This window comes from Dermacentor andersoni, chromosome 1 (genome assembly GCF_023375885.2).
Source record: "Dermacentor andersoni chromosome 1, qqDerAnde1_hic_scaffold, whole genome shotgun sequence".
NCBI lineage: Eukaryota > Metazoa > Arthropoda > Arachnida > Ixodida > Ixodidae > Dermacentor > Dermacentor andersoni.
In genome coordinates, this window is record NC_092814.1 from 387,379,983 (window position 1) to 387,403,543 (window position 23,561).

General features: G+C 47.6%; 6 non-coding genes across 6 annotated transcripts; all 6 read right to left on the minus strand.

Moving 5' to 3' along the window:
- Positions 1-6,026: 6,026 nt before the first annotated feature.
- On the minus strand, positions 6,027-6,098 carry TRNAM-CAU (transfer RNA methionine (anticodon CAU)). The gene has a single exon. It is a non-coding gene; the product is annotated as a tRNA-Met (tRNA).
- Positions 6,099-6,279: 181 nt separating this feature from the next.
- TRNAM-CAU (transfer RNA methionine (anticodon CAU)) lies at positions 6,280-6,351 on the minus strand. Its single transcript has one exon. It is a non-coding gene; the product is annotated as a tRNA-Met (tRNA).
- A 5,627-nt stretch (positions 6,352-11,978) lies between these two features.
- On the minus strand, positions 11,979-12,050 carry TRNAM-CAU (transfer RNA methionine (anticodon CAU)). Its single transcript has one exon. It is a non-coding gene; the product is annotated as a tRNA-Met (tRNA).
- A 458-nt stretch (positions 12,051-12,508) lies between these two features.
- On the minus strand, positions 12,509-12,580 carry TRNAM-CAU (transfer RNA methionine (anticodon CAU)). Its single transcript has one exon. It is a non-coding gene; the product is annotated as a tRNA-Met (tRNA).
- Positions 12,581-17,623: 5,043 nt separating this feature from the next.
- TRNAM-CAU (transfer RNA methionine (anticodon CAU)) lies at positions 17,624-17,695 on the minus strand. The gene has a single exon. It is a non-coding gene; the product is annotated as a tRNA-Met (tRNA).
- A 204-nt stretch (positions 17,696-17,899) lies between these two features.
- TRNAM-CAU (transfer RNA methionine (anticodon CAU)) lies at positions 17,900-17,971 on the minus strand. Its single transcript has one exon. It is a non-coding gene; the product is annotated as a tRNA-Met (tRNA).
- Between the last annotated feature and the right edge of the window lie 5,590 nt (positions 17,972-23,561).

Genomic DNA, 23,561 nt, shown 5'->3' on the forward strand with positions numbered 1-23,561 from the left:
AAAATGGCAAACAAAATATCATGAGAGACACAATCAAACGCTTTCTCGAGGTCCAGCTGGAGCACCGCGACTCCACCCGAGGTGGCGTCACAGCACTCCAGCACGCACCGCATCGTGTGAATATTCGAAAAAATGGACCTTTCTTTGATACCACACGTTTGGTGATCTGCCACTATGTCATTTATGACGCCTTGAAGTCTGGCAGCCAAAACTTTCATAAAAACCTTATAATCAACATTGGTTAAAGATATTGGCCTGTAAGATGTTACTAGCCTAAGTTTCTCCACTTGGTCACTCTTAGGGATGAGTATGGTATGAGCTTTTCCAAAAGAAGGCGGCAAAGTTTTGTTATCATACGCATCATTAAACACCTCTGTTAGTAACGGCGACAGTTCTTTCTTAAAAGCTTTATATAAACACGCGCCCAGACCGTCCGGTCCAGGTGATTTGCCTTGGTTCAAATCATCAATCGCTTTTTCAACTTCACGTTCTGTTATTTTCCATTCCAATCGTTGTTTTGTATCGTCACTCACTCGCGGCATCCGAGATAGAAAGGCCCTTCTGAACTCGTCTATATTCACTTCTTGAAACGCAAAGAGTGACTGCTAATACTCTAGAAACGCTCGGCCTATGCTCTTACTATCGTCGGCAACTGTGCCGTTCCATAAAATTCTGTCGACATGATTCCGTCGAGCTTGCGCTTTTTCGAGTCCCAGCGCCCGTTTAGTGGGCGTCTCTCCAGCTACTAATGCATTTGCTCTTGCTCGCACAATCGCACCTTGATACCGTTCCTTGTCAATCTGCTCGATTTTTTCTTTAATGGCTCCTACATCTTGCTTATACGTGCCAGGCTCTTCGCACTCCAGCGCTATCAGCTGCTTAAGTGTCTTTCGTAAGCCCCTTTCTTTCATTTCCTTCTCAAATCGTAAGCAGCTCGATCTTTCTAAAGCTTTCATTTTTACGTTTTGTTTGAAGTATTCCCACTTCTCTGCTATTGTTTCACTGTTTTCTTCACTTACTTTCCTGACGGCCTCACGTACTGCCTCTACAAATGGCTCGTCTTTTAGTAGTAAGGCATTCATTTTCCATAGTTCCTAATTAAAATCTTTTTTCTTCCTCTCCGTGCCTATATGACATTTCACAATGCAGTGATCTGAAAACGACACTGGTGCCACCGAATAACTATGGCACTTTGGAATTATGTCTTGCGATACGTATATGCGGTCTAACTGCGCATGACTACTACCTTGGAATCGTGTGTACATGACTTCCCGCTCCCCCTCCAGGCACTCACAGACATCGTCCAGTTCATTATCACTAATTAGCTTAGTCAACACACTACTGCTTTTATCGCGAATACCAGCATTATTGACTCTATCCCGAGCCCTCAAAACACAATTGAAATCCCCCAACAAAACCATGCACTTATCAGTGCTAATATACTGAAAAAGGTTCGCAAAAAATGAAGCGCGTTCTTCCACAGCATTCGGTGCATATATGCACATGACTGAATTCCAATTCACGAAAAACAAAATCACAAAAAACGATCCTTCCGGTTTGACATGAAAATACATTTTTAACAACAAGGCCAGGCAACTTCTTAAACAGGACACAACCGGCGGACGTCCCTACCGCATGGCTCACGACCGCATAATATCTAGTCATGAAACGCCGCACCATGCTCCCGGTCTCCTCCTCTCCGTCAACCTTTGTCTCCTGGACAGCTAGAACGTCTAGGTCTTGGTCAGCGGCCAACCGTAGGACTTGGCTTTGCCTACGCTTGGCCGCCAACCCTCTCACGTTTAGTGTGGCAATAGTGAGCGACGGATTAGGAGTCATTATGAACTAAAGTATGAGATAGACCCGGAGCATGGTGCTTACCTTTCACGACCAGCCCTCGGCTAGCCGCCTCCGGGACCACCCTTCTTCCCGGCGTTATTCTTTTGTTGTGCTTTGTCACCAGGCTTTCTCTCGGGCGGAACATTTGGCTTCGGCTTGAAGACCGACCGCCTCCCAAGAGGCGTCTTCGCTGGTGGCCCGTCACTTGTGCTGGATGCCGCGCTGTCCTTGTCTCCGCCCTCTTCACGGGGGCGCTTGGAGGTGGCACCGAGACTAGCCGCCCGGTCCCCGTCGTTTGCATCCTCGCCCTGTTGCATCGCTGACTCATTCTCCTCGCGTTCGCCTTCATTAGCACCTGCCTTCACAGGGTCTTCGTCCCTCTCGACACGTGCAGGCCCAGTCACCTGCTCAGCACCCTCGACTACCTTGGCTTGAGCGACCTCCGGTACCGTCGTGGCATTTGTCGTCAATGAAGGCACTTGCACACCGGCTCCCTTAGCAGCTTCTTCTGTCTCGACTGCGTTCATGACGTGCTCTGCAGCAACATCACTCACTGCTGGTCCTGTCACGGCCGCGTAAGATTTAGCGCAGTCAGCGTCGACGTGGCCGAACCGTCTGCATCTCGAACAGCGGGGGACTTTGCAATCACGGCGTACGTGTCCTGTCCCTTGGCAGCGCAGGCACTGCATGGGCCGCCCAGGTACGACCACCAATGCCAGCTCTCCGCCGACGCGGACCTGGTGAGGCAGGTCTTCCACTTTAATGCCGCTTCTCAGCTTCAGTAGCACGGTCCGGGTGGTCGAGGTCTTGTCTCCCATGCCTTGGACGCGCCAACGCTCCCTGCTCACCTCTTCTACCTTGCCGAAGGTTGTGAATGCCGCCCGGACGTCCTCGTCGGAAACGCCGTACAGCAGCCAGTGAAGCCGGAGTTTCACCTGCTGGTCCTGCGGGTCGACGATGACACATCGACGCCCTTTCACCTGAAGCTCCTTCAGGGCCAGCAGGCGTTTTGTTCCAGCTGCGTCACTGAGGGTCACGGCCCAGACGTGATTGACCTGGTAGGCCCCGAGAAACACAACTTCCGGCAGCAGGCTTGTGGGCGTAAGCGCATCCCGAAAAACCTCGACCTTGTACGGCCTCGCTCTTACATCACCGTGTAAAAAGATGGTGTTGAGAACAATTCGTCCTTTTGGCAGTTGGGGCAAAATAAACTGGTAGTCCCTTTCATCGTCGTTGCTGAACCTGTTTCCGCGGCCCAAAGTGACCGCTGTCGCCGCCCCGCTTGAGGCCATGATTCAACGATCCGATCAGCTCGGCTGCCGGAAGCAGAATGCGCCACTCTGCTGCTCCTGCATGCTTTGTAAATTTGTTTATATTTGTAATAAACGAAAGTAGCCTTTTTTTTTAAGGCGGGAAACACGAGCGCGCAGCACAAGAGAGCACTTCTCGGAGTGCAATTATGTCTATAAGACACCAAATTACTGCGCTGATAAGTTCTTCCTGTTAAATTGGAGCAAAATAATATAAAGGAAACATGTAGCAAAGCGTGGTTTCGATCCACGAACCTCTGGGTTATGGGCCCAGCACGCTTCCGCTGCGCCACTCTGCTGCTCCTGCATGCTTTGTAAATTTGTTTATATTTGTAATAAACGAAAGTAGGCTTTTTTTTTAAGGCGGGAAACACGAGCGTGCAGCACAAGAGAGCACGTCTCGGAGTGCAATTATGTCTATAAGACACCAAATTACTGCGCTGATAAGTTCTTCCTGTTAAATTGGAGCAAAATAATATAAAGGAAACATGTAGCAAAGCGTGCTTTCGATCCACGGACCTCTGGGTTATGGGCCCAGCACGCTTCCGCTGCGCCACTCTGCTGCTCCTGCATGCTTTGTAAATTTGTTTATATTTGTAATAAACGAAAGTAGCCTTTTTTTTTTAAGGCGGGAAACACGAGCACGCAGCACAAGAGAGCACGTCTCGGAGTGCAATTATGTCTATAAGACACCAAATTACTGCGCTGATAAGTTCTTCCTGTTAAATTGGAGCAAAATAATATAAAGGAAACATGTAGCAAAGCGTGGTTTCGATCCACGAACCTCTGGGTTATGGGCCCAGCACGCTTCCGCTGCGCCACTCTGCTGCTCCTGCATGCTTTGTAAATTTGTTTATATTTGTAATAAACGAAAGTAGGCTTTTTTTTTTTTTTAAGGCGGGAAACACGAGCGCGCAGCACAAGAGAGCACGTTTCGGAGTGCAATTATGTCTATAAGACACCAAATTACTGCGCTGATAAGTTCTTCCTGTTAAATTGGAGCAAAATAATATAAAGGAAACATGTAGCAAAGCGTGGTTTCGATCCACGAACCTCTGGGTTATGGGCCCAGCACGCTTCCGCTGCGCCACTCTGCTGCTCCTGCATGCTTTGTAAATTTGTTTATATTTGTAATAAACGAAAGTAGGCTTTTTTTTTAAGGCGGGAAACACGAGCGTGCAGCACAAGAGAGCACGTCTCGGAGTGCAATTATGTCTATAAGACACCAAATTACTGCGCTGATAAGTTCTTCCTGTTAAATTGGAGCAAAATAATATAAAGGAAACATGTAGCAAAGCGTGCTTTCGATCCACGGACCTCTGGGTTATGGGCCCAGCACGCTTCCGCTGCGCCACTCTGCTGCTCCTGCATGCTTTGTAAATTTGTTTATATTTGTAATAAACGAAAGTAGCCTTTTTTTTTTAAGGCGGGAAACACGAGCGCGCAGCACAAGAGAGCACGTCTCGGAGTGCAATTATGTCTATAAGACACCAAATTACTGCGCTGATAAGTTCTTCCTGTTAAATTGGAGCAAAATAATATAAAGGAAACATGTAGCAAAGCGTGGTTTCGATCCACGAACCTCTGGGTTATGGGCCCAGCACGCTTCCGCTGCGCCACTCTGCTGCTCCTGCATGCTTTGTAAATTTGTTTATATTTGTAATAAACGAAAGTAGGCTTTTTTTTTAAGGCGGGAAACACGAGCGTGCAGCACAAGAGAGCACGTCTCGGAGTGCAATTATGTCTATAAGACACCAAATTACTGCGCTGATAAGTTCTTCCTGTTAAATTGGAGCAAAATAATATAAAGGAAACATGTAGCAAAGCGTGGTTTCGATCCACGAACCTCTGGGTTATGGGCCCAGCACGCTTCCGCTGCGCCACTCTGCTGCTCCTGCATGCTTTGTAAATTTCTTTATATTTGTAATAAAGGAAAGTAGGCTTTTTTTTTGAGGCGGGAAACACGAGCGCGCAGCACAAGAGAGCACTTCTCGGAGTGCAATTATGTCTATAAGACACCAAATTACTGCGCTGATAAGTTCTTCCTGTTAAATTGGAGCAAAATAATATAAAGGAAACATGTAGCAAAGCGTGGTTTCGATCCACGAACCTCTGGGTTATGGGCCCAGCACGCTTCCGCTGCGCTACTCTGCTGCTCCTGCATGCTTTGTAAATTTGTTTATATTTGTAATAAACGAAAGTAGGCTTTTTTTTTTTTAAGGCGGGAAACACGAGCGCGCAGCACAAGAGAGCACGTTTCGGAGTGCAATTATGTCTATAAGACACCAAATTACTGCGCTGATAAGTTCTTCCTGTTAAATTGGAGCAAAATAATATAAAGGAAACATGTAGCAAAGCGTGGTTTCGATCCACGAACCTCTGGGTTATGGGCCCAGCACGCTTCCGCTGCGCCACTCTGCTGCTCCTGCATGCTTTGTAAATTTGTTTATATTTGTAATAAACGAAAGTAGCCTTTTTTTTTAAGGCGGGAAACACGAGCGCGCAGCACAAGAGAGCACGTCTCGGAGTGCAATTATGTCTATAAGACACCAAATTACTGCGCTGATAAGTTCTTCCTGTTAAACTGGAGCAAAATAATATAAAGGAAACATGTAGCAGAGCGTGGTTTCGATCCACGAACCTCTGGGTTATGGGCCAGCACGCTTCCGCTGCGCCACTCTGCTGCTCCTGCATGCTTTGTAAATTTGTTTATATTTGTAATAAACGAAAGTAGGCTTTTTTTTTTAAGGCGGGAAACACGAGCGCGCAGCACAAGAGAGCACGTCTCGGAGTGCAATTATGTCTATAAGACACCAAATTACTGCGCTGATAAGTTCTTCCTGTTAAATTGGAGCAAAATAATATAAAGGAAACATGTAGCAAAGCGTGGTTTCGATCCACGGACCTCTGGGTTATGGGCCCAGCACGCTTCCGCTGCGCCACTCTGCTGCACCTGCATGCTTTGTAAATTTGTAATAAACGAAAGTAGCCTTTTTTTTAAGGCGGGAAACACGAGCGCGCAGCACAAGAGAGCACGTCTCGGAGTGCAATTATGTCTATAAGACACCAAATTACTGCGCTGATAAGTTCTTCCTGTTAAATTGGAGCAAAATAATATAAAGGAAACATGTAGCAAAGCGTGGTTTCGATCCACGGACCTCTGGGTTATGGGCCCAGCACGCTTCCGCTGCGCCACTCTGCTGCTCCTGCATGCTTTGTAAATTTGTTTATATTTGTAATAAACGAAAGTAGCCTTTTTTTTTAAGGCGGGAAACACGAGCGCGCAGCACAAGAGAGCACTTCTCGGAGTGCAATTATGTCTATAAGACACCAAATTACTGCGCTGATAAGTTCTTCCTGTTAAATTGGAGCAAAATAATATAAAGGAAACATGTAGCAGAGCGTGGTTTCGATCCACGGACCTCTGGGTTATGGGCCCAGCACGCTTCTGCTGCGCCACTCTTTTTTTTTTTTTTTCTTTATTGCCAGTCCTCGACATATCACAACACAAATTCCTAAATGATATAAACAAAGACCAAAGAAGCAAAAAGGGATGAATACACAAACGGAACAAAGAACAGTGATATTTGCATTCGCTGCCGTCCGCTACTGTGGCACGACGTTGTCGGATTAAAATTCCTTTAGTGCTGTAAGGGGTTCAGCCCTCGACAGCCACTCAGGAACAGGCTGTTGCAACTTGATCACTTCCACATACCGTTGCATGGATTCACAAAAGTACAGACGCGCCGGTCGGGCATCCGGGTCACAATGGTAACCCGCCATTCTTGCGCGCCATAAACAGTGGAGACCCGTAAGCATGATCAGGTCGTACGGGAAACCTTCGTCGTCATATACTGGCAGAAACCTAATTCCGTGGGTATCTATAGGTAGCTCCTTTTTTAGAGTCCTTTGTAACACGTCCCAGAAAAAGACCCCTTCCCAACAGTGGATGAAGACGTGATCTATGCTTTCTGTTTTTTTACATATAAGGCAGTGGGTTCCCCATGGCATGTAGAACCCACGTTGTTCAAGGAAGATTTTAACAGGTAGAGTACCGGTGTGTAATTTAAAAAAGAACGATTTAGTGGCTGGTTGAACTGGCATCTTCTTCACCCTTTTCAATACATCTAGGCCTGGGCCTCCACTGTACGGGGCTCTGTACATAGGTACCAGCAAAACACTGTCACATAAATCACGATATAACTTTTCCCGTTTTACACTCCACAAATATGCACTTGAAAAACGAACACGCAAAAAAGAAACACTCTGAACTATTTCCCGAAAGAAACCACGGACTGGTCCTGGCATTATTTCCGTACCTACAACGAATTCGGGAAGTGATCTTGACAGCCTCATTTGGATCGCCGTGCGCAGAAATGGGTCGTTTGTATCTCGAAAGAAGGAGAATCTATTCACCAGTTGACGCAAGAAAAGGTGCGCCAACCCCAGACCACCATCCTTCACACGTCGGAAGAGATTACCTCGGCTGCATCGCTCCCAGCTCGATGCCCACACGAATACAGCGAACACGCGGTGCAGTTTCTGCCCATTAATACGAGAGCACTGTAGGACCTGCATTACGTACCAGATCTTTGACACGAGAAACATGTTGCACGCTGTAGCTCTCGCGAACATTGACAAGTGACAGGCGTTCCATCGGTCGGCTTTTTCTTTTAGTTCTTTTGTCCACTCCTTCCAGTACTCGCTACTGTCCTTGTAAGCAGCAAGGGGTGCTCCAAGGTACTTAACTGGCGTCGTGACACAGTTTACGTTCGAAAAGTGGTCTGGTGTAGACGCCCATCTTCCATGCCAAAACCCCAAACATTTCTGCCAGTTAACGTAGCTGTTAGTGACGTTACCAAACTTTTTGACGATATTAACAGTGTTCAATACACTTTGTTTGTCTTTACAGCACACAGCCACATCGTCAGCGTATGCCAGTAGCTTCACTTCTGCTGATTGAAGACTAAACCCCTTAATACATTCATTTGCGATGATGGCCAGACATAGCGTTTCTATGTAGACACAAAACAGGAGTGGACTGAGTGGACAACCCTGGCGAACGGAGCGCTTCACGTTAATGGGGGTCCCCAACATCTGATTAATTATAAGTCTGGTATAGCAGCTCCGGTACGCCATGGTCACCCCTTCAGTGATTATGTGGCCAAAATTAACGTGTTCAAGGATGGCAAGCAATATGTCGCGAGAAACACAATCAAACGCCTTCTCCAAGTCTAGCTGGAGGATGGCTACTGCATCGCACATGGCGTCACAACACTCCAGCACACACTTCATTTTATTGATGTCAGTGAAAATGGTTCTTCCACGAATACCACACGTCTGGTGTGGGCCGACTACTTCCTGAATAACTGACTGGACCCGTCGTGCCAACACCTTCATCAATATTTTGTAGTCGCAGTTAGTAAGCGCTATGGGTCTGTAGGAGGAAAGTTGCTTGAGCTTTTCGGTCTCTTCTGTTTTCGGTTTTAGTACTGTATGGGACTGGCCAAAGGATGGTGGAAGTATTTTCAGTTCATATGCTTCATTGAAAACTGCTGTTAAGATAGGAGCTAGGTGGCTTTTGAACGATTTGTACCAAGCGGCACAAAGACCGTCTGGACCTGGCGACTTCCCAGGATTCAGGTCTTCGATGGCTTTCATCACTTCATGTTCTGTTAATGGTCGTTCTAAGGTTTATTTAACCTCACTCGACAGCTGTGGGATTCGTCGCAAAAATAATTTCTTGAAATCGTGCATGTTGACAGGCCTGAATGCAAAACGTTCTTTGTAATGCTCAAGAAAGCACGCCCTATATTATTGTTATCCGTTAATACCACCCCTTCATATTCGATAGCCTCAATCTGCTTACGTCTCGAGTGCTTTTTTTCTAGCCCCAGTGCTCTTTTCGTTGGCGATTCCCCGCATGATAGCCTTTCTGCTCTGGCGCGCACTAGCGCACCTCGGAAGCGATCTTCGTCGAATACCTCGAGCTTCTTCTTAACGGCGCGCATATCTTGTTGATAGGCGCCAGGTTGCATGCATTCAAGCTTCGCAAATTTTTCTAGCAATGTTGTTAAATCCTTTTCTCTGGCCTTTTGTTCATATCGCAGTACGCTACTTCTTTCGATTGCCTTCAATTTAATGCTTTGCTTCAGCAACTCCCATTCCTCACCAAATTTCGTGGAACTCTCTGTTCCAAAAGAATTCAGAGCAGCCACTACATTTTCGTTAAAAGTTTCATCCCGTAACAGCTCTGCATTCAATTTCCACAGTTCCCAGACGAACTTGTTTCGTTCTTTCTTCCTGCCCACCGTGCATTTTACCAGGCAGTGGTCAGAATATGATATGGCCGTAACTGTGTAGCACTGGCATTTTTCAACTAAATCATATGAAAGATAGATACGGTCTAAGCGTGCGTGACTTGTGCCCTGAAAGTGAGTGTAGCTTACGTGTCCGTGACCGCGAAAACATTCTGCGATATCTTCTAATTCGAATTCGTGTGTAATCTGCGCCAGGATATCACTACTTTTGTCACAAACCACGCGACGCGTAGACCTATCCTCAGCTTTCAATACGCAGTTGAAGTCGCCTACACAGGCTATCATTTTTTGCACATGTAAATGATGCTTTAAACTCAAAAAGAAATTTGCCCTCTCTTGCACAGTATTAGGCGCATAAATGCAAAACACGCGCCATTGGACATTACAATAGCTGAAGTCACAAAAGACAAGTCGACCAGAAGTACAGGAGAAGTAACCATCTATAACAAGACCAGGGAGCTTCCTCACGAACAGCACACACCCTGCCGAAGTCCCTAAGGCGTGGCTCACTACCGTATAGTAGTTATACGTGAACCTTTGCACCATGCTCCCGGTCTCCTCCTCGCCGTCTACCTTGGTTTCTTGCACGGCTAAAACGTCGAGGTCGTGGTCCACTAGTAGTCTGTAAACCTGACTCTGTTTCCTTTTGGCGGCCAGACTTCGAACGTTTAGCGTGCCGAGGCTAAGCGACGGGTTGGTAGCCATTATTGGTGAAAACCGGAGGGGAGAAGGCCTGGAGCATGGTGCTCACCTTAACGTCTAGCTGACCGCTAGACGCCTCCGTGGCCATCCGGTGGCCGTCGCCCGGGTTCCTCTTTGGTCGGCTTCGGGGTAAGCCTACGGTCAGTCTCCAGGTTCGGCTTAGGCTTGAGCGTGGAGCGCCTTCCAGGTAGCGTCTTAGCGGGTGGTGCCTCGGAGTCACCGCCGGCCTTTCCGTTGACTTTCTCCTCGTGCTGCAGGGATCTCTTGACCGGTGCCGAGACGGATTCGACGCGGGCGCTAGCAGGGGTCGCGTTGTCGTCCACCTCTACCTGCGTTGCATCCGTAGCTGGCTGGTGGCTCTCATTTTCTTGCGGGGCCGTCTTCACGCTCTCGACTGTAGCTGCTGGTTCTTTGGGGGGAGGGATATTCCTTCCTCCTTCGGCTTGCTTGGTCGTCGCGCCGGTTTCTGCCGCCACTTTGGCGTTTCCAGCTCCCGCGGCGGCTTCCTCCGCCTCGGTCACGTCCATTACATGGTCTAACGTCGACGGCTCGCTCTCCGCCGAACCCGCGGCTACTGCGTATGAACGCACACAGTCCGCGTCGTTGTGTCCAAAAAGCCTGCACCGCGAGCAACGGGGAACCTTGCATTCACGACGAACGTGTCCAGAGCCCCGGCAGCGCAGGCACTGCATGGGACGTCCTGGGGCTACCACCAGCGCAAGCTCGCCGGCGACGCGGATCTGGTGGGGCAGGTCGTCGACTTTCATTCCTGCCTTCAGCTGCAGCAGCACTGCTCGGGTCGTCGAGCCCTTGTCGGAAACGCCATCCACTCGCCAGCGCTCCCGGGTCACTTCCGTCACTTTGCCGAAGGAGGCCAGCGCGGTCTTGACGTCTTCGTCGTCCACCCCATGCAGAAGCCAGTGGATACGAAACTTTACCTGTTGTTCCTTGGGGTCGATGACCAGGCAGCAACGCCCCTTCATCTGCAGCTCCTTCAGGGCCGCCAGCTTTTCGGCAGCCTCTGCTGTCTTCATCGTCACCGCCCATACATGGTTGATTTGGTATGCTCCAAGGGCGACGACGCCAGAGAGCATACCAACAGCTTGAAGCGCGTCTCGAAAATCTTCTACACGAAACGGGCGAACACGAGCGTCGCCGTGCAAAAAAACTGTGTTTAAAACACTACGTCCTGTAGGTAGCCGAGGCAAAATTATCTGGTGATCCTTGTCTTCTTCCGTCGAAAGCCTGTTGCCGCGGCTAACAGCCGCATATGCCGCTCCATTGGAGCCCATGATCCCGCGATCCGTTTAGCTCGGGAGTCGGAAGCAGAATGGCGCTGCGCCACTCTGCTGCTCCTGCATGCTTTGTAAGTTTGTTTATATTTGTTATAAACGAAAGTAGCCTTTTTTTTTAAGGCGGGAAACACGAGCGCGCAGCACAAGAGAGCACTTCTCGGAGTGCAATTATGTCTATAAGACACCAAATTACTGCGCTGATAAGTTCTTCCTGTTAAATTGGAGCAAAATAATATAAAGGAAACATGTAGCAAAGCGTGGTTTCGATCCACGAACCTCTGGGTTATGGGCCCAGCACGCTTCCGCTGCGCCACTCTGCTGCTCCTGCATGCTTTGTAAATTTGTTTATATTTGTAATAAACGAAAGTAGGCTTTTTTTTTAAGGCGGGAAACACGAGCGCGCAGCACAAGAGAGCACGTCTCGGAGTGCAATTATGTCTATAAGACACCAAATTACTGCGCTGATAAGTTCTTCCTGTTAAATTGGAGCAAAATAATATAAAGGAAACATGTAGCAGAGCGTGGTTTCGATCCACGGACCTCTGGGTTATGGGCCCAGCACGCTTCCGCTGCGCCACTCTGCTGCTCCTGCATGCTTTGTAAATTTGTTTATATTTGTAATAAACGAGAGTGACCTTTTTTTTTTTTAAGGCGGGAAACACGAGCGCGCAGCACAAGAGAGCACTTCTCGGAGTGGGATTATGTCGATAAGACACCAAATTACTGCGCGGATAAGCTCTTCCTGTTAAATGGGAGCAAAATAAAATAAAGTAAACATGTTGCAGAGCGTGGTTTCGATCCACGGACCTCTGGGTTATGGGCCCAGCACGCTTCCGCTGCGCCACTCTGCTGCTCCTGCATGCTTTGTAAATTTGTTTATATTTGTAATAAACGAGAGTGGCCTTTTTTTTAAGGCGGGAAACACGAGCGCGCAGCACAAGAGAGCACTACTCGGAGTGCAATTATGTCTATAAGACACCAAATTACTGCGCTGATAAGCTCTTCCTGTTAAATGGGAGCAAAATAATATAAAGGAAACATGTAGCAGAGCGTGGTTTCGATCCACGGACCTCTGGGTTATGGGCCCAGCACGCTTCCGCTGCGCCACTCTGCTGCTCTTTTTTTTTTTTTTATTGCCTGTTTTCTTTTACAGGTCGTGGAAACAGAGAAACATGAATAATAAAAGGAAACATTTGGACCAAGTCTTGATCCGGTGTGTTCACATTAAAATTTCCTCAAGTTACACAATTTGTCCAAGAGAGGTAGCCAGTCAGGAGGCTGTGGTTGCGCTTTATACAGTTCGCGTGTATAATCCATGTTTACAATGAAATTTTCCCTGACAGGACGAGCGTGAAGGTCGGCAGTGCGGACCGCCATTCTAGTCTGCCAGATGCTGTGAAGTGCTATCAGCATGAACATGTCGTATGGGACGCCGTCTTCATTGTCCACACTCAGAAAACGAATGCCATAACTCGTGATGGGTAGGTCCTTTTTCAAGGTGCGCTGCAGAATGTCCCAATGGAATACGGCGTCCCAGCAGTAAAGAAAAACGTGTTCTACCGTTTCGGGCGTCTTACAAAGTAGACAGTTTCTCGTCCATGGAACGTAGAGTCCCTTATCGGCGAACCATTGCTTTACTGGCAGCGTCCAAAAATGAAGTTTAAACAAGAAAGTTTTTGTTCCCGGTTTTACGTTCATCTTTTTAACCCTTCTTAGCACGTCCTGTCCGGGTCTGACATTGAATAAAGTTGTGTACCGCGGTGTTGGCAACAAACAGTCGACAAGGTCTTCGTAAAGTGTATTCCGTTTTACAGTGCACAAATACTCTAGCGAAAAGCGCACTTTCAGAAATTGAAAAGAATGCAATACTTCACGCAAGAATCCAGTCACATAATGGTAGATATTGTCATTCGATGACACAACAAATTCTCGAATGTGTGAACACAGCCTTATTTTTATCACAGTTTGTAAAAAGCCATTTCTTTGGTCGCGGAGAAAAATAAAACGAGACACAACTTGCCTAATAAATAAATGACACAAACCCAATCCACCGTTTCGGACCGGTAAGAATAAATTTGAGCGACTTGTTCGTTCCCAGGTCTATCTCCACAGAAACACGGCCAAAATCCTGTGAAATTTCTGCACATTCACCCGCGACATACAAAGGACTTGGAACACATACCATATTTTGGCTATTAAAAACAGGTTGCATACATACGCCCGTGCAAAAATAGAGAGCTCCCGCCCACCCCAGGCGTTTGTTTTTTTGCCTGATTGTTTCTGCTTCGTCCTTCCAGTACTCGTTGTTGTCACGATAAACCTCGAGTGGCACCCCTAGGTACTTCAGTGGGCGGGTTTCCCATCTTACATTTACGTATACATCAGGCTTCATATCCCAATTACCATACCGAAACGAAGTTGTTTTATCCCAGTTAATCATGCTACCTGTCATGGAACAAAATTGTTTGGCTGTATGAACAACTTCACATATACTCTGCCTATCTTGACAGAGTACGGCCACATCGTCAGCATATGCAAGAATCTTTACTTCAGTACTCTGTAATCTAAATCCGTGCAGGTTTGAATTTTGGATAATTGATAAGCAAAAAGGTTCTAGGTATATGGCAAAAAGTAAGGCTGAGGCCGGGCATCCTTGTCTGATGGAACTGAGTATGTCAATTTCTTCACTCAGCGTCCTATTAACTACCAGGCGTGTTACACAATGCGAGTACGCCATCTTTAATCCATCAAGAAACACAGTTCCAACTTGCACATGTTCTAACACGTTGAACAACACTTCATGGGAAACACGGTCAAAAGCTTTTTGTAAATCTAATTGCATCATTGCTATTGGGTATCCAAAGTCATTGCAAATCTCTAAGACACTTCTTACTACGTGTATATTTGTCGCAATGCTACGACCTCCTATGCCACATGTCTGCTGCGGTCCTACAATGTTTTGAATGACATTCTGCATTATTTTGGCCAGCACCTTCATGAAAATTTTGTAATCTGTATTCAAGAGGCTAATGGGGCGATATGAGGTCACAGACTGAAGTTTGATGTCATCGTCCGATTAGGGGATTAAAACAGTGTGCGCTTCAGTGAAAGACCGTGGTAGCTTCTTTTTATACCCCTCTTCGATAACTTGGAACAGCGCGCTGGCAATCTGTTCTTTAAACATTTTATAGAATTCTGCTCCGACTCCATCTGGGCCAGGTGTCTTTCCAGTGCTTAAGCCATCAATAGCTTTTTTAATCTCCTGTATACTGATAGGGGCCTCCAAACTTTTTTTAGTTTCGTCGTCAAACATGGGCACTAAAGAAAGGAAATCTTCACTAAATCCATTCCCCACCGGAATACGTTTTCCAAGCAAATCGCGATGGTGTTCAAGAAACGCGTTCATTATCTGACTTTTTTCTTTCGTCAGTCTGCCATTGTACATTATTTCCTTAACTTCTTTTCTTTGTGCACATTGCTTTTCATCACTTAGTGCCCGCTTTGTCGGTGTTTCGCCCATCCAAAGCTTTTCTGTTCTTGACCTAATAATGGCACCTCTGTACTTTTCTTTATCTAAAAGTTCCAGCTTGTTTTTGGCATTTTTGATTTCTTCAGTGAAAGAGCCCGGTTTCACACTCTCTTCTTTTAATAGTGGTTGCAGTTGCGACTGCAATTTCTTCTCGTCTTGTTTCTTCTCAAAATTAAGGATAGTCGTACGTTCTATAGCACTCAATTTAACATCTTGTTTAAAAGCTTCCCACCTCGTTTCCCAGTCGTCTTTTCCAACTTCATACAGCATCGTTAACGCTTCACTTACTTTTCTAGAAAAAATTTTATCTTTCATGATGCTATTATTTAATTTCCAGAGGTGCCAGTTGAACTTAGGCCTTTTTTCTTTTGTCCCAAGCGTGAATGTTACCAAACATTGGTCGCTAAAAGACACTGGTATAACAACGTATTCGTCACAACACATCACAAGGTCAAGTGGGATGTAGGCTCTAGCCAAACGTGCGTGACTTTGGCCCTGAAAATGTGTGAACTCAACCCCGCCATTAGACATGCGGAGGGCCACATCTTCTAGTCCATTCTCTGCAATCCATTCCGTCAAAAACAGTGCGCTTTGATGGCGCAAATTTACACGTTTGGAGCGGTCCTCAATCGCGCACACACAGTTGAAGTCACCAATTAATATCACATATCTACTACAATCAAGGAAACCACCAATGTCTTCAAAGAATGCTTTTCTTTCGTTGTCACGATTTGGGGCGTACAAGCAAATCACGCGCCATTCAAAATTCATTAACGAAAAATCACAAACCACGAAGCGTCCGCTATCACTGCTTCTTATACTTGTCTCAACTGCGCCCATCGATCTTTTTATAAAAATTGCACACCCTCCCGATAAGCCATCGGCATGTGACACACAGACATTATACGTTGTGTTGAAAGGCGCAACCATTCGATCACTTTCGTCCTCCCTGTGTACTTTTGTTTCTTGCACGGCGATCACGTCTAAATCATGTTCCCCAAATAGCCTACTTAACTGGTATTGGCGTCTTCTAGACGAAAGCCCGCACACAATTAGAGTGGCGAAACGAACTGCTCTCTCAAGTCTAACAGCCATCGTTATCTTCCAAAAGGATGCGCTCACCAAACAGTCTGTGCCCCGATATTGGGGTGCACCCTCGGTGCGTTAGCCGTGTTGTCAAGTGGGCAGCTTAGCCGCCCTCTTCTCCACCTCCGGGACGTTTGGCTTTGGGGTGGGCCGCAGCCCGCGACTGGTGAACGCTTTTGTCGGCGGTTCACTGCTGTTGGCGTCCTTTGTCTCTGCACCGGCGTCGTCTCGTGGTCTCTTTCCCAGCGCACTGCTGTCTTCTGCTTCACGGCAATCCATGGCGTCCACTTCGGCACTCTTGTGGTGAACTCCCGCTGTCTCTTTATTTTCACTTGTGTTGTTGGCACCTCCCTCGATGAATTCGGAGCCCTGCATTTTGTCTTTTGCGTCTGCTGCAATTTCTACCTGTACAGTGGCTGTCAAATTTTCCGCGGTAGTATTTTCCGATTGCTTACTTCCTTTGGTGCTGGTGCCTTGCACTCCTGATGTTGTTGCAGAATTCAGACATTCTTCTGCTTCCGCTTCGTCCATAGTGAGCTCGGATTTCTCCGTGCTCACCGTGGCCATGGCAGCTGCCGCATACGTCCTCGAGCAGTTTTCTACGGCGTGTCCAAAGCGTTTGCAGACGTTGCACTGTGGCACGCGGCAGTCCTTTCTTATGTGGCCAATCTGTTGGCAGCGCAAGCACCTTGGCGCTCTTCCGGGCGCTACGACAAGGGCTAGCTCCCCTCCGACGCGCAGCTGATGTGGTATATCATCCAACGTAACGTCCGCCTTCAGTCGCACCACAACTGTGCGTGTCATGGTGTTCTGTAGGCTGTAGCCGTCAAGACGCCATTTATCCAGTCCTATTTCCAAGACGGTTCCGTAGGGGTTCAGGGCGTTTCGCACATCTTCTTCGCGTAGATGGTAGAGCAGCCAGTGAAGCTTCAGACGGACGTCGCGGTGACTTGCATCAATTACGATACATCTCCGACCCTTGACCGTCAATTCCGGTTCGGCCAAAAACTTCTTTGCGCCTTCAGCAGTCTTGCAGGTAACCGCCCACACACGATTCATTTGATAGGCGCCGAGCGCAAGAACCTCGGTGGGCGGAACACGTTGAAACAGTGGCTCACGAAAATCTTCCGCTCCATATGGTCTACCTTTCACATCAGCCTGTAGAAAAACGGTATTTTGAACAACGTGCCCAGTTGGCAGTGGGGGCAAAATGATTGCATAATCCTGCGACATTTCATTCCTGGTACCGCGGCTATGGTGGGCCGCTACATCCGCTCCGACGGAGCTCATATCAGCCACGTCCGTACACTACGGTGGCCGGAAGTCAACTCATGCGCCACTCTGCTGCTCCTGCATGCTATGTAAATTGGTTTATATTTGTAGTTACCGAGAGTAGTCTTTTTTTTCTTTTAGGGCGAGAAACACGAGCGCGCAGCACAAGAGAGCACTTCTCGGACTGCAATTATGTCTATAAGGCACCAAATTACGGCGCTGTTAAGCTCTTCCTGTTAAATGGGAGCAAAATAAAATAAAGGAAACATGTAGCAGAGCGTGGTTTCGATCCACGGACCTCTGGGTTATGGGCCCAGCACGCTTCCGCTGCGCCACTCTGCTGCTCCTGCATGCCATGCAAATTTGTTTATATTTGTAATTTTCGAGAGTAGTTTTTTTTTTTTTTTTTTTTTTTAGGGCGAGAAACACGAGCGCGCAGCACAAGAGAGCACCACTCGGACTGCAATTATGACTATAAGACACCAAATTATTGCTCTGATAAGCACTCCGTGTTAAATGGGAGCGAAATAAAATAAAGGAAAGATGTAGCAGAGCGTGGTTTCGATCCACGGACCTCTGGGTTATGGGCCCAGCACGCTTCCGCTGCGCCACTCTGCTGCTTTTTTTTTTCTTTATTTCCGAAGTTCACATGAGGAACAATAAGTCACAAACAATAAAACAGTTCAGCCACACTTTAGCTGAGGCGAGCAAAGTTTGAAATTTCCTCAAACTCACAAGGTCATCAAGAAGTATTACCTACTGAGCTGGGTCTTCCTGTGCCCGGATACATTCCCGAAGGTAAGCAGCGCTTTCCATAAAGTTTTCACGTGCACTGCGCGTATTAACATCCGCATGCCTTACTTGCATTCGTGTTTTGTACAAGCTGTGGAGGCCAAAAAGCATGAACAAATCATATGGTACATCATCGTGATCAACCGGTAAAAACCTGATACCATAAGGGTCTAGTGGTAACTCTTTCTTTATAGTTCTCTGTAGGACGTCCCAGTGGAATATCGCGTCCCAGCAGTCCAGAAAAACATGTTCGACTGTCTCTGGCCTCTTACATAAAAGACAGTTCGTTGTCCAAGGGACAAAGATTCCCTTTTCTTGAAGCCACGTTTTGACAGGTAATGTATTAGGGTGTAACTTGAAAAAGAATGGTTTCACGCCTGGCCTAACTGGCATCTTCTTCACTCGCTTTAAGATATTCTGCCCTGGGCCTCCACGATAAGGCGCCCGGTACAATGGCACCGGCAGCATGATATCCACAAGATCTTTGTACAGCTTTTTCTTGGGAACACTGTACAAATAGTCTCGGAAAAAACGCACTTCTAATAACTTACAAGAAAGCACAACCTCGCGCAAAATTCCGGTTACAGCACCGCACATGTTTTCACCAGAGGACACTATGTTTCTTGGGAGTAGCCTCTGCAATCGGACTTGTATAACCGTTCCTAAGAAGGTGTCATTTTGAACACGAACGAAAAAAAAGCGTGATACCACTTGACGCAAAAACAAATGAACCAGTCCAAGGCCTCCACTCTTCACTGACAGAAACAGGTTCGTCCTCTTCGTTTTTTCCCAGGTCGAAGTGCAAAGAAAGACGGCACATACACGATGAAATTTTTGAATACAGGTCCGCGAAGCACAAAGCACATTCATGAGGTACCATATTTTTGAAATGAGAAAAAACATTGGAGACAAAGGCACGTGAGAAAATTGACAGATTCCTTCGTTGCCACGCTCCCGCTTTTTCTCTCGCCCTTGACATCTCTTCGTTCCAAAGTGGGCTGGGATCGCGATAAGATTCTAGGGGCACACCAAGGTATCGCGTTGGCATGGGAGACCATTCCAGCCATGAGAAAAATTCTGGTAAAATGTCCCGTTCCCCGTGCCAAAACCCAGCGCTTTTTTCCCAGTTTACTTGACATCCGGTCTGGTTACAAAACCTTTCCAGAATGTAACTTCACAAGTGCTTTCTCTGTACGTGCAAAATACCGCTATATCGTCCGCATACGCAAGAACTTTCACCTGAGCAGATTGCAGCTTGAAACCCGTGACGTAATCACTGTTAAGAATGGCCAGACATAAAGGCTCTACATACCCTGCAAAAAGCAGGGGAGAGAGCGGACAACCTTGCCTCACTGAAGAACTTGCTGTGAGGCGCTCAGTAAGGTCACCATTAACTATAATGCGTGTCATACAGTTAGCGTACGCCATTTTTACTCCTTCTGCTATTACGCTACCCAGGTTAGCACGCTCTAGAATGGAGAAAAGAATGTCATGTGAAACGCGGTCGAACGCTTTGGCCAAGTTCAGCTGTATCATAGCTACCTGGCTTCCAAGCGCGTCAACACATTCCAATACGGTTCTGGCCACATGTATATTCGTTGCAATGGTGCGACCTCTGATGCCACAGGTTTGGTGCGGCCCTACCAATTTGTCGATTACACTCTGAAGTCGTCTGGCTAGTACTTTCATGTACACCTTGCAGTCGACATTAGTGAGGCTGATAGGTCTGTAGGAACCCACTAACATTCGTTTCTCCGGATCATCAGACTTGGGAATAAGCACAATGTTTGAAGTGCCAAAGGACAATGGTACTTTTTTACGTTCATAGGCTTCTGTTATCACTTGTAACAAGAACTGAGAAACATAATGTTTGAAGGTTTTATAAAAAGCAGCATTCAGCCCATCTGGCCCCGGAGCTTTCCCAGACGGAAGATCATCTATTGCTTGCTGAATCTCTTCCGAAGTAATATGCAATCCAAGACGCTCTCTTACATCATTGTCGAGTGTTGGCATAAGTCGTAGGAAATCCCCTTCAAACCCTTGCGCATGCTCGCGCCTATTGCTGAAAATTTCAGGAAAGTATTCCGTAATAGCGCGCTGAATCTCCCTAGGGTCGCTTGTAATGTGCCCTTCGTATCTTACTTGCTTGATTTCCTTCTGGCAAGCGTACCGCTTTTCATCTGATAGCGCCCGCTTTCTAGGCACTTCGCCTGCCCACAAGTTATCGCTCCTTGAGAGTATTATTGCTGCTCTGTACCTGTCAGTATCAATTCTTTCGATCTCACACATCACGTCTTTTATTTCCTTACTAAAATTTCCTGGCTGATTGGTTTCCATGCTAACCAAGCACTCGAGTTGTTCGCGAAGTTCCATTTCTCTTTCTTTCTGTTCATACCGAATTTCGCTACTTTTTCCTATAGGTTTAAGCTTCACTCGTTCTTTGAAACTTTCCCATTCAACGGCAAAGCAGTCCGCTTGCTAGGCTAGTACCCCGCCGAGATAGCTTTTAATTTCCTTGACAAATACTTCATCGTCTAAAATTTCCTCATTTAGTTTCCAAAGGTACTAATTAAAGCGTGATTTCCTTCCCTTCGTTCCAAAAGTCGCGCTCACGAGGCAATCATCGCTAAACGACACAGGTTTTACATCATAGGCTGTGCATAGTGGCACGAGATCAGCAGAAACATACAGCCTATCTAATCTTGCGTGACTGATGCGTTGAAAGTGTGTGTAAGCAAGCCGTGTTCCAGCCGAAAACACACTTCCAACGTCCTCCAATAAATAATCGCGAATAAGTTCAATCAACAGTTCCGCGCTCTTGTCCATCACTGGTCTACACTTCACTCGGTCAGTAGCAGCACAGACGCAGTTAAAGCTTCCAATAGAAGCAGCACCTTCTGACAATTCAAGTACGGCTCAATGGACCAAAAAAAAACTTTACGTTCACTTTCAACATTGGGGGCATAAACACATACAACGCGCCAGTGTAAGCTTGAAAAAGAAAAATCAACAACCAAGACACGGCCACTTTCACATGCAAATACAGACTCCCCACTTGTACCTAATGTGTTGCGAATGAAGATAAGGCATCCACCCGATGTCCCAACGGAGTGACACACACACACTTCAAAGCTGGCGCGGAAAGTGGGCACCATGCGGTCAGCGTGTTCTTGCGACTCTATCTTTGATTCTTGCACAGCTATTAGGTCAAGGTCATTATCAATAAGAAGGCGATTAAGCTGATATTGCCGCCTTCCGGCTCCCAGCCCTCTAACATTCAAAGTTGCTACACGCAATGGGGCTCTTAGCTCGACCACCATACGTTTACGTAATAAAAAGGGGCGCGATCCGCATGGTGTCTACCTCTGTCGACCATGTGATTCTCCCGACTGATGTTCCGCAATGACGTTCGGGGGGTCTGTCTGGCCACCCAAAGGGTTGTCTGGTGTTTGTCTCGAAGTGGTCTGAGGCACTTCCTCGTCACACCATCCACTTTGCATGCGCGCAAACTCGAAATGTCAGCCAAAAACATTGTGTCGGTCGACACACAACCGACGCTGACATTCCACAGAACGCATAAAAAAAATTACGGATGCATTTTACCCGCCTTCCGTGACTCGGCCAGAAGGTTTGGCCGCGGCTTCAACGACGAGCGTCGACTTCCTGTCATTTTCGGAGGCGGCTCCCCACTGCTACTACCACCAGGCTGCAGGTTCTCACCGGCGCTCTCTGCGTGGGACCCTTTTCCAGCGATTAGGGCAGCCGCTTCATCGTCGGCGTCCATGGCGTCGGCAATGCGAGGCTCCATGCAGTCCGGGGTTTTCAGCGAAACTTTCGTATCGGCCACCGCACTGTGACCGCTGTCGCTTTCGGGGCCACGCTGCGCTAGCTGAGATGCCACCACTGCAAGAGGCGTCAACGTTGTCGTTGCCTTTTGCTTAACCAGAGGCGTAAACGAAGGCCCATCTTTCATCCCCGTTTTCCCAGTTGTCCTCGCTGCCTCTTCGGCGTCCGCCTCATCCATCAAATGCTTCGAGGCATCTTCACTGGTTCCAGGGCCGGCGATGCTCGCATAAGTACGGGGGCACTCACCGTCTTCGTGACCGAAACGTCGACAACCTCCGCATCGCGGGACCTTACACTCCCGACGAATGTGTCCCGTACCTCGGCAGCGAAGACATAACGGAGGCCTTCCAGGCGCAACGACGAGTGCCAACTCACCCCCAACGTTAAGCTGGTGCGGCAAGTCGTCCAGTTTAACGCCAACTTTCAATTTCAGCGTGGCCATCCTGCTTGTTGAGCCTTTCTCTGACACGCCGTGCACACGCCAGCGCTCTCGGGCCACCTCGGAGACCATTCCGTACGGTGCAAGCGCGACACGCACGTCCTCGTCCGGCACGGTGTGAAGCAGCCAATGGAGCTTGAGAGGAGGCCACGAGCGCCACACTTTCTTTTTTAATTTATTACCGGTCTTTGGCAGAAAGTGCAGTTTGCACACATTACAGTATCACATATGCAATACAAAAAGAAGAAAGAAAAGAGTCACACGGTATAACAAAGCCGTCTGTCCATATTGGACAGGTGTTGTCAAATTGAGAGAGAGAGAGAGAAAATGATAAATGAAAGGTAGGGAGGTTAACCAGGACTGAGCCCGGTTGGCTACCCTACACTGGGGAAAGGGAAAGGGGGACGGAAAGATTTAAAAAAAAAAGGAAAAGAGAAAGTCCACTGGAGATATCAGTCGGTCACTCAGTCTGGATCACAGACGCTGACTCAATCCGGTCGCTTTCAAATATCGCAGCAGCGCTTTTGTGGCCTTTTGTAGCTGTGATATGCGAGGCCATGATCCCAAGATCTTGTTCAAGGTGAACGGCTTTCCATCTAGCTGATGGAGAGCTGTGCAGAGGTCTTGCCTTTCATTTTCATAAGATGGGCAGTAGCACAGTAGGTGTTCGATGGTTTCCTCGACACCGCAGGCATTGCACTCGGCGCTATCAGCCATTCCAATCAGAAATGCATAAGCATTTGTGAATGCGACGCCCAAACGTAAGCGGCACAGCACTGTTTCATCATTTCGCGGAAGACCTGGTAACAGCCGCAGTTGCATATAGGGATCGAGGGAATGCAAGCGATGGTGAGTGAATTCAGGTGTGCGCCACTTCTCCAATGTCAAAGAGTGCGCTAGCTTGCCTAAGTGTTGGGCTGCGTCGGTCCGCGATAAAGGTATTGAAACAAGGGTTGCTCCCTCGTGAGCTTTTCTAGCAGCTTCGTCAGCGAGGTCGTTGCCGGAGATACCGCAATGACCAGGCAGCCACTGAAACACGACGTCGTGTCCTTTCGCGATCATGTGATGGTGCATTTCTCGTATCTCCGACACGAGTTGTTCACATGACCCGCGACGAAGAGATGCCAGAAG